Below are 9,950 nucleotides of genomic sequence, written 5' to 3'. Positions count from 1 at the left end.
AATACATTGAATTTAGTCATTTAGTCATTTCTGGCTGCCTCTAGAAGTCCAAGAGGCCTAAAAATCGTGGGACTTGTTATATTAATATTTGTGATGCTTTTAAAGCTGTAGTTATGACTTTTCCTATTCTTGGAGGGTTGTTCCAAGTATATAGAGGGGTTATTTCGAGTTTTAATATCAGATTTGAAATTTCAGAAGCTTATTTGTCTTTGTGAGGTCTTGTGTTCCTCTTGGTTCTTCAAAGAACTCTTTGAACTTATCAAGTTAATCTTGTGGCGTTCAAGCTCCAAACGTATCACCTTGATTCTGATTTCTTGGTGTGGCGTTTTCAATCCTTTGTAGTCTTGGTTTTCATCTAGTTGGGTGACTGGTCAAGGCTCAACAAATCTTGTCAATACGATCTTGGGGTTCCAAGCCATCATTGTTATCAGGTTTCATCACAATTGTTGGTGGAGTTCATATCATTTTGGTATCAGAGCTTTGGTTCTAAGATAAGTTTGTCTATCTTTTATTTTCGTTCTATTTCCTGTTCTTTGCTGAAAAAAAAAAAAAGGTACACGATTCCAATAAGAAAACTTCTTCCTTTCAATCTTGTATCTCACCTTATTCAAGTACTTGAACTTTTGATGAGTTTTAGTTGTTTATTTTCTGAATTGCTGCTGGATTATTTTGAATGAATTTCTTGAAGTTCGATTAAGAACTAAAGAAGACACAGAAGAGTGGAAAAAGGCAAGAGTGTGTGAGACCATATGAGGGTAAAAGCCGTTTAGAGTGAAAACACGAGTGCAAGTGTATCAATTCTTGAGTGAAACATGTGAGGGAGTGCTTGTGAGGATTCTAACTTTGTTTGCAGATTTTAAAACATGTCTAATAATCAAGAAGAAGACACAACCGAAGAATTTCGACAACCTCCAGTTCCAAACCTCCAAATGCAAGCGATGTTAGGGGAGATGAGGCGTATGTTGAGGGCTGAATTAGAACCTATTCACGAAAGGTTGGACAGGGTAGAAGCGGAAACTCCTAGGGGCCAGCAACATGACATCCACAATAGGCAGCATGGTGGGCGTGGTCCGTGGCGGAATGTTGATGGAGAGGCGGAGTCGGAGGAGTTTGATGAGCAATATTTGAACCGAGGCAGGATTGAGCATGGGTATAGAAATAGAGAAGCTAGGATGGGTAGGCCTAGGAGGGATAACGATTTAGGAAATATAAAGATTAAAATCCCATCTTTTCAAGGTAAAAATGATCCTGAAGTTTATTTGGAGTGGGAAACTAAAATGGAGATGGTATTTGATTGTCACAACTACTCAGAGTTAAAGAAGGTTAAGTTGGCTGCAATTGAATTTACCGATTATGCCATTGTGTGGTGGGATCAATTACTGATTAATAGGAGGAGGAATAGAGAGCCACCCGTGGACACTTGGGAGGAAATGAAAATGCTTATGAGGAAGCGTTTTGTACCTAGCCACTATTATAGGGGATTGTATCAAAAATTACAGAGGTTAATTCAAGGATCTAAGAGTGTGGATGAGTATTACAAGGAGATGGAGGTAGCTATGATCCGGGCTAATGTAGAAGAGGACCGGGAAGCCACCATGGCTAGGTTTTTGCACGGTTTAAATCATGAGATTGCGGATATAGTCGAGATGCAGCACTATGTTGAGTTGACAGATATGGTGCATCAAGGCATAAAGGTGGAGGAACAATTCAAACGAAAGGGATTGGCTAGGAGGGGACTGCCTATGGCTACAACCAGCTCGTGGAAGACAACTCCAAAAAGGGACGAGCAGCAACAAAATAAGCCAAAATTTGAATCCTCTAAGAATGCCAACTTAAAGACAGCCACTACTACAGGTACAATCGAGACTTCAAGTTCTAAAACACGCGATATTAAGTGTTTTAAATGTCAGGGGCGCGGACATATAGCCAGCCAGTGTGTGAACAAGAGAGTGATGGTGATAAATGCCCAAGGAGAGCTTGAGTCAGAAAATGAGGAAGAAGTAGATAATGATGATATGCCATCTATGGAGGATGCTGATGATGAGCAAAATACTGTGGTTGGAGATTTATTGGTTGCAAGGCGAGTTCTCAATGTGCAGGTTAAGGAGGAAGAAAGTAACCAAAGGGAGAACTTGTTTCATACTCGGTGCTTTGTAAATAACAAAGTTTGCAGTGTCATTATCGATGGTGGGAGTTGCACAAATGTAGCCAGCACTTATTTGGTAGAGAAATTGGCTTTAACTACCTTGAAACATCCTCAACCTTACCGGCTTCAGTGGTTGAATGAATGTGGGGAAATCAAGGTGACAAGACAAGTGTTGGTGGCATTATCCATTGGCAAATATGAGGATGAGGTGCTTTGTGATGTGGTTCCTATGCACGCATGCCATTTACTGTTGGGAAGACCATGGCAGTATGATCTGAGGGTTACGCATGATGGATTCACAAATAAGTAATTCCTTCACTCTTAATAGGCAACCTATTACTCTTGTGCCATTAACTCCAAAACAGGTCAGGGAGGACCAATTAAAGTTACAAAGTTCGAATGAAAAAAAAAAGGAAAAGGAAAGGAAGGCCTAAACTGAAAAAAAAGACTTTCAAAAAAAAGGAGAGAAAAACATTGATCAGAGTGAAAAAGAAAGAGAGGATTTCGGCTATATTGAGAGCAAGAGAGGAAAATTTCAATTACATTGCAAAAAAAAAGTGAGATCAAGAGAGCATTATTTTCACACCAGCCCCTTATTGTACTCATGTACAAGGAGGCTCTTTTATGTACTAATGATCTCGTCGGTGCTTTGCCGAGCAATATTGTTTCTCTTTTGCAGGAGTTTGAAGATGTCCTTTCTGAAGAGGTACCTTATGGTTTACCTCCAATCCGAGGGATTGAACATCAAATTGATTTCATACCTGGTGCATCAATTCCAAACCGACCTGCTTATAGGAGTAATCCCGAGGAGACCAAGGAACTTCAGAGGCAAGTAAGTGAATTATTGGAGAAGGGGTTTGTCCGTGAAAGTATGAGTCCTTGTGCGGTTCCGGTGCTGTTAGTTCCTAAGAAGGATGGAACATGGAGGATGTGTGTTGACTGTCGAGCCATCAACAACATAACGGTAAAGTATCGTCATCCCATTCCTAGACTAGATGATATGCTGGATGAATTGCATGGTTCTTGTGTCTTTACAAAAATTGATCTTAAGAGTGGATATCATCAGATTAGGATGAAAGAAGGTGATGAATGGAAAACTGCTTTTAAGACTAAATATGGTATGTATGAGTGGTTAGTGATGCCTTTCGGTTTAACTAATGCTCTGAGCACATTTATGTGTTTGATGAACCATGTTTTGCGAGCATTTATTGGCAAGTTTGTAGTTGTGTATTTTGATGATATCCTGATCTATAGCAAAAATTTGGAAGAACATGTAATGCATTTGAAATCTGTTTTGGAAATTCTAAGGAAAGAAAGGTTGTTTGCTAACCTCAAAAAGTGTACCTTTTGCACGGATAAGCTTGTGTTTCTTGGTTTTGTTGTTAGTAAGAGAGGAATTGAGGTGGATGAGGAAAAGGTGAAGGCAATTCAAGAGTGGTCAACGCCTACAACAGTCAGCCAAGTGAGGAGTTTCCACGGCTTAGCTAGCTTCTATAGATGGTTTGTGCGGGATTTTAGTAGCTTAGCCGCCCCTCTTACTGAAGTCATCAAGTAAAATGTGCCGTTTAAGTGGGGAAAAGAACAAGAAAAGGCATTTAGTTTGATCAAAGAAAAGTTAACTAATGCGCCTTTGCTTGTTTTACCTAACTTTGCTAAAACTTTTGAAATTGAGTGTGATGCTTCAGGCATAGGTATTGGAGCTATTTTGATGCAAGAAGGCCGTCCAATTGCTTATTTCAGTGAAAAGTTGAGTGGGGCAGCCCTAAATTACCCTACTTACGATAAGGAGATGTATGTCTTGGTGAGGGCTTTGGAAAATTGGCAACACTATCTATGGCCAAAGGAGTTTGTGATTCACACAGATCATGAGTCTTTGAAGCATTTGAAAGGACAGCAAAGGTTGAACAAACGCCATGCCAAGTGGGTGGAATTCATTGAAACATTTCCGTATGTGATCAGATATAAGCAAGGTAAGGAAAATGTGGTGGCTGATGCATTGTCCCGAAGGTATGCCTTACTTTCCATTTTAGATACAAAAATGCTTGGCTTTGAATGCATTAAGGAATTGTATGCTCAAGATTCTGATTTTGGTGATGTGTTCAATGCATGTGAAAAAATGGCATTTGGTGAGTTTTATAGGTATGATGGATTTTTGTTTCGGGAAAATAAACTGTGTTTGCCAATATGTTCTTTGGGCAAATTGCTTGTGAGAGAAGCTCATGGTGGTGGTTTGATGGGTCATTTTGGTGTAGCTAAGACTTTAGGAATTTTGCATGAACAATTTTTTTGGCCTCATATGAAACGTGATGTGGAAAGAATTTGTGAGAAGTGTATCACGTGTAAACAGGCTAAGTCTAAGTTGAAACCCCATGGTTTGTACACCCCTTTGCCAATACCTAGTGAACCTTGGACTGATATTTCTATGGATTTTGTTTTAGGTTTACCTAGGACTAAGAGGGGGAGAGATTCAGTTTTTGTGGTGGTAGATAGATTTTCCAAGATGGCACACTTCATTGCATGTCATAAAACTGATGATGCATCACATATAGCTGATTTGTTCTTCAAAGAAATTGTTAGGTTACATGGTATGCCTAAGACCATTGTTTCTGATAGGGATGCAAAGTTTTTGAGTTACTTTTGGAAGACTTTGTGGGGAAAGCTGGGAACTAAGTTGTTGTTTTCTACTACTTGTCATCCACAAACGAATGGCCAAACTGAAGTAGTAAATAGAACTTTGTCGTCTTTGTTGCGTGCTATCATTAAAAAAAACTTGAAAGCATGGGAAGATTGTTTGCCACATGTTGAATTTGCTTACAATAGAAGTATACATTCTGCAACTAAGTTTTTACCATTTGAAATTGTTTATGGCTTTAACCCATTGTCACCTTTGGATTTAACTTCTTTACCTTTGAGTGAACGTGTGAACTTAGATGGCAAAAAGAAGGCAGAATTTGTAAAGATGATTCATGAAAAGGCAAGGCTGAACATTGAAAGGAGGACTAAACAATATGTCCATCAAGCCAACAAGGGACGCAAGAAGGTAGTGTTTCAACCAAGAGATTGGGTTTGGTTGCACTTAAGGAAGGACCGTTTTTAAGAGAAGCGGTGTTCAAAACTCCTACCTCGGGGTGACGGGCCATTTCAAGTAGTAGAACGCATCATTGATAATGCCTACAAGCTTGACTTACCAGGTGAGTATGGTGTCAGTGCAAGCTTTAATGTTGCTGATTTGTCTCCTTTTGATGTAGGTGATGATTTGAGGACAAATCCTTCTCAAGAGGGGGAGAATGATGCAAACCAAGGAGCTGGACATGCTGATCATACAAGTGGGAATGGAGCTGAATTTGCACAAGACCCTTTGTCACTTCCTAGTGGCCCAATTACAAGACTTAGAGCCAAACGTTTCAAGGAAGCACTAAATGGGCTAATCCAAGAGAATTGGGCTGATTCTAAAAAGACCAAGATGAGCTCAAATAATATTCAAGACTTAGTCCATGTCATCAAGGCAATTGAAGAGGCTAATTAGCACGTAGAAATATGATGAATGGTCAGTCCATTAAAGGACGTGAATTTATTAAGTTTCAAGAATATTAAATAGGTGAATGAACTTGGTCTTGCCTGGGTACCTGAAATACATTGAATTTAGTCATTTAGTCATTTCTGGCTGCCTCTAGAAGTCCAAGAGGCCAAAAAAATCGTGGGACTTGTTATGTTAATATTTGTGTTGCTTTTAAAGCTGTAGTTATGACTTTTCCTATTCTTGGAGGGTTGTTCCAAGTAAATAGAGGGGTTATTTCGAGTTTTAAAATCAGATTTGAAATTTCAGAAGCTTATTTGTCTTTGTGAGGTCTTGTGTTCCTCTTGGTTCTTCAAAGAACTCTTTGAACTTATCAAGTTAATCTTGTGGCATTCAAGCTTCAAACTTATCACCTTGATTCTGATTTCTTGGTGTGGCGTTTTCAATCCTTCGTAGTCTTGGTTTTCATCTAGTTGGGTGACTGGTCAAGGCTCAACAAATCTTGTCAATACAATTTTGGGGTTCCAAGCCATCATTGTTATCGGGTTTCATCACAATTGTTGGTGGAGTTCATATCAAATGGCAAAGTGGTAAAAATAAGAGGTGCTCCAATTGGCCCGAGGTTGGTCCATACATACCATAATGTGATTGTAGTACCATAGGAAGCCCGCAAGTGAAAAACTCCGACCTCCTAACTTTTCCATTTTGCCTCAATCGGTTTTATACTAAGCAAGGGCAAAGTGGTAAAAATAAGAAGTGCTCTGATTGGCCCGGGATTGGTCCAAACATACCATAAGGTGATTGTAGTACCACAAGAAGCCCGCAAGCGAAAGACTTCGGCCTCTTAACTTTGCCACTTTGCCCTCAATTGGTTTTCCACTAAGCATGGGCAAAGTGGTAAAAATAAGAGGTGCTCTGATTGGCCCGGGGATGGTCCATACATACCTTTAGGTGATGGAAGTACCGTAGGAAGCCCGCGAGCGAAAAACTCCAACCTCTTAACTTTTGTACCTTCCCCACAATTGGTTTTCTACAAAGCAAGGTGAAAATGGTAAAAATAAGATGTGCTCCGATTGGCTCGGGCTTGGTCCATGCATACCATAAGGTGATGGTAGTACCATTGGACCACCTCTTATTTTTACCACTTTGCCCTTGCTTAGTGGAAAACCATTTGAGGGCAAAGTGGCAAAGTTAAGAGGTCGGAATTTTTCGCTCACGGGCTTCCTATGGTACTACCATCACTTATGGTATGTATGGACCAACCCCGGGCCAATCGGAGCACCTCTTATTTTTACCACTTTGCCTAGTGCTTAGTATAAAACCAATTGAAGGCAAAGTGGAAGAGTTAAGAGGTCGGAGTTTTTCGCAAGCGGGCTTCCTATGGTACTACCATCACCATATGGTTTCTATGGACCAACCCCGGGCCAATCGGAGAACATCTTATTTTTACCACATTGCCCTTGCTTTGTAGAAAACCAATTGTGGGCAAGGTAGAAAAGTTAAGAGGTGGGAGTTTCTCGCACGCGGGCTTCCAATGGTACTACCATGACCTCATTGTATGTATGGCCCAACCCCGGGCAAACGGAGCAACTCTTATTTTTACCACTTTGCCCATGCTTAGTGTAAAACCAATGGAGGGCAAAGTGGAAAACTTAAGAGGTCAGAGTATTTTGCTTGCGGGCTTACTATGGTACAACCATCACCAAATGGTTTGTATGGACCAACCCCGGGCCAAACGGAGCTCCTCTTATTTTAACCACCTTGCCCTCCCTTAGTGGAAAACCAATTGAGGGCATAGTGGCAAAGTTAAAAGGTCAGAGTTTTTCGCTTGCGGGCTTTCTGTGGTACTACAATCACCTTATGGTATGTTTGGACCAATCCCGGGCCAATCCGAGCACCTCTTATTTTTACCACTTTGCCCTTGCTTAGTATAAAACAGATTGAGGGCAAAATGGAAAAGTTAAGAGGTCGTAGTTTTTCGCTTGCGGGCTTCCTATGGTACACTACAATCACCTCTTGGTATGTATGGACCAACCCCGGGCCAATTGGAGCTCCTGTTATTTTAACCACTTTGCCCTTACTTAGTGGAAAACCATTTCAGGGCAAAGTGGCAAAGTTAAGAGGTCGGAGTTTTTCGCTTGCGGGCTTCCAATGGTACCACCATCACCTTATGGTATGCATGGACCAACCCCGGGCCAACCAGAGCACCTTTTATTTTTACCACTTTGCTCCTGCTTAGTTGAAAACCATTTCAGGGCAAAGTTGCAAAGTTAAGAGGTCGGAGTTTTTCGCTACGGGCTTCCTATGGTACTACCATCACCAAATGGTTTCTATAGACCAACCCCGGGCCAATCGGAGAACCTCTTATTTTTACCACTTTGCCCGTGCTTTGTAGAAAACCAATTGTGGGCAAGGTAGAAAAGTTAAGAGGTTGGAGTTTTTAGCACGCGGGCTTCCTATGGTAATACCATGACCTCCTTGTATGTATGGCCCAACTCCGGGCAAACGGAGCTGATGGGAACCAAGGTGGGCCTAGTCCTAAAGATCATTTGTAAATTCTAGATGGGCCAATTACAAGATCAAGGACCAAGAAGATCAAGGAAGCAATGCACGGATTGGTGCAATCCACTTGGGATGAAGCTAGCAAGAGCCCAACACTCAAGATGGGCTTGAAAGAAGGAGAACCAGCTTTGATCCACTTGATTCAAGCTGTGGAAGACATGGCTTAGAGATAGGGCCTATTGTTATTTGAGACTTCAAATTTGGTTAAATGATTTATTTTATTAGTTTAGAATAAGTGGGCTTGAAGATGTCTGGCCCACACGTCTTATTTTCAATGAACTAGAGTTTTCAAGAAGGCCTTGTATTTTGGCCAAGGGCATACTTGGAAAGTTACTTTTAGGAATTAGGGTTTTAAGAGGTACTGTAGCATTACTGTAGCCGTACTGTAGCCGCGGTACTGTAGCGTGACACTGTTCATCAGGGGCATTTTGGGTAAAAGGGGGCTTTATTTTGGCTAGGGTTTTAATTAGGTTTAGTTTAAATACTCCTTGTAGCCTCATTTGAAGATCAGACAATATTGAATTTTATTTGTGAGTTGAGTTTTCTCCTCTTGTTCTTGATTGAACTCTTGAACTTATCAAAGGTAAATCACAACCTTTGTGGCGTTCCTCCTTTGTAATCTGGGTTCTTGAGACGGGTTCTTCATCGGGTCTAGATTTTAATATAATCTAGGTTCTTGAAACGGGTTCTCATCGGGTCTAGATTCTCCATCCTTGACTTGATTTTTGGCTTTCTTGGGGTGTTTTCAAATTGATTGTGGGTTCAAGGGAATTCATTCCCACGGGTTCATATCAGGAGCACCTTTTATTTTTACCACTTTGCCCTTGCTTAGTATAAAACCAATGGAGGGAAAAGTGGAAAAGTTAAGAGGTCAGAGTCTTTTGCTCGCGGGCTTCCTATGGTACAACCATCACCATATGGTTTGTATGGACCAACCCCGGGCCAAACGGAGCTCCTCTTATTTTACGACTTTGCCCTTGCTTAGGGAAAAACCAATTGAGGGCAAAGTGGCAAAGTTAAGAGGTCAGAGTTTTTCGCTTGCGGGCTTCCTGTGGTACTACAATCACCTTATGGTATGTTTGGACAAATCTCGGGCCAATCGGAGCACCTCTTATTTTTACCACTTTGCCCTTGCTTAGTATAAAACTGATTGAGGGTAAAATGGAAAAGTTAAGAGGTCGGAGTTTTTCTCTTGCGGGCTTCCTAGGGTACTACAATCACCTCTTGGTATGTATGGACCAACCCCGGGCCAATTGGAGCTCCTGTTATTTTTTCCGCTTTGCCCTTGCTTAGTGGAAAACCATTTCAGGGCAAAGTGGCAAAGTTAAGAGGTCGGAGTTTCTCGCTCACGGGCTTCCTCTGGTACTGCCATCACCTTATGGTACGTATGGACCATCCCCGGGTCAATCGGAGCACCTCTTATTTTTACGACTTTGCCCTTACTTAGTATAAAACTGATTGAGGGCAAAATGGAAAAGTTAAGAGGTCGGAGTTTTTCTCTTGCGGGCATCCTAGGGTCCTACAATCACCTCTTGGTATGTATGGACCAACCCCGGGCCAATTGGAGCTCCCGTTATTTTTTCCACTTTGCCCTTGCTTAGTGGAAATCCATTTCAGGGCAAAGTGGCAAAGTTAAGAGGTCGAAGTTTTTTGCTTGCGGGCTTCCAATGGTATTACCAACACCTTATGGTATGCATGGACCAAACCCGGGCCAACCAGAGCACC

The 9,950-nt window shown here is 41.4% G+C and overlaps 1 pseudogene; it reads left to right on the top strand.

Annotated features, from left to right (window-relative positions):
• Positions 1 to 863: 863 nt before the first annotated feature.
• On the top strand, positions 864 to 5,576 carry LOC121244218 (annotated as a pseudogene).
• The last annotated feature ends 4,374 nt before the right edge of the window (positions 5,577 to 9,950 follow it).

Source organism: Juglans microcarpa x Juglans regia, chromosome 8S (assembly GCF_004785595.1).
Source record: "Juglans microcarpa x Juglans regia isolate MS1-56 chromosome 8S, Jm3101_v1.0, whole genome shotgun sequence".
In the NCBI taxonomy this organism is placed as follows: domain Eukaryota; kingdom Viridiplantae; phylum Streptophyta; class Magnoliopsida; order Fagales; family Juglandaceae; genus Juglans; species Juglans microcarpa x Juglans regia.
The sequence above is the reverse complement of the archived record's forward strand: the minus strand, read 5'-3'. Positions and strand labels throughout refer to the sequence as shown.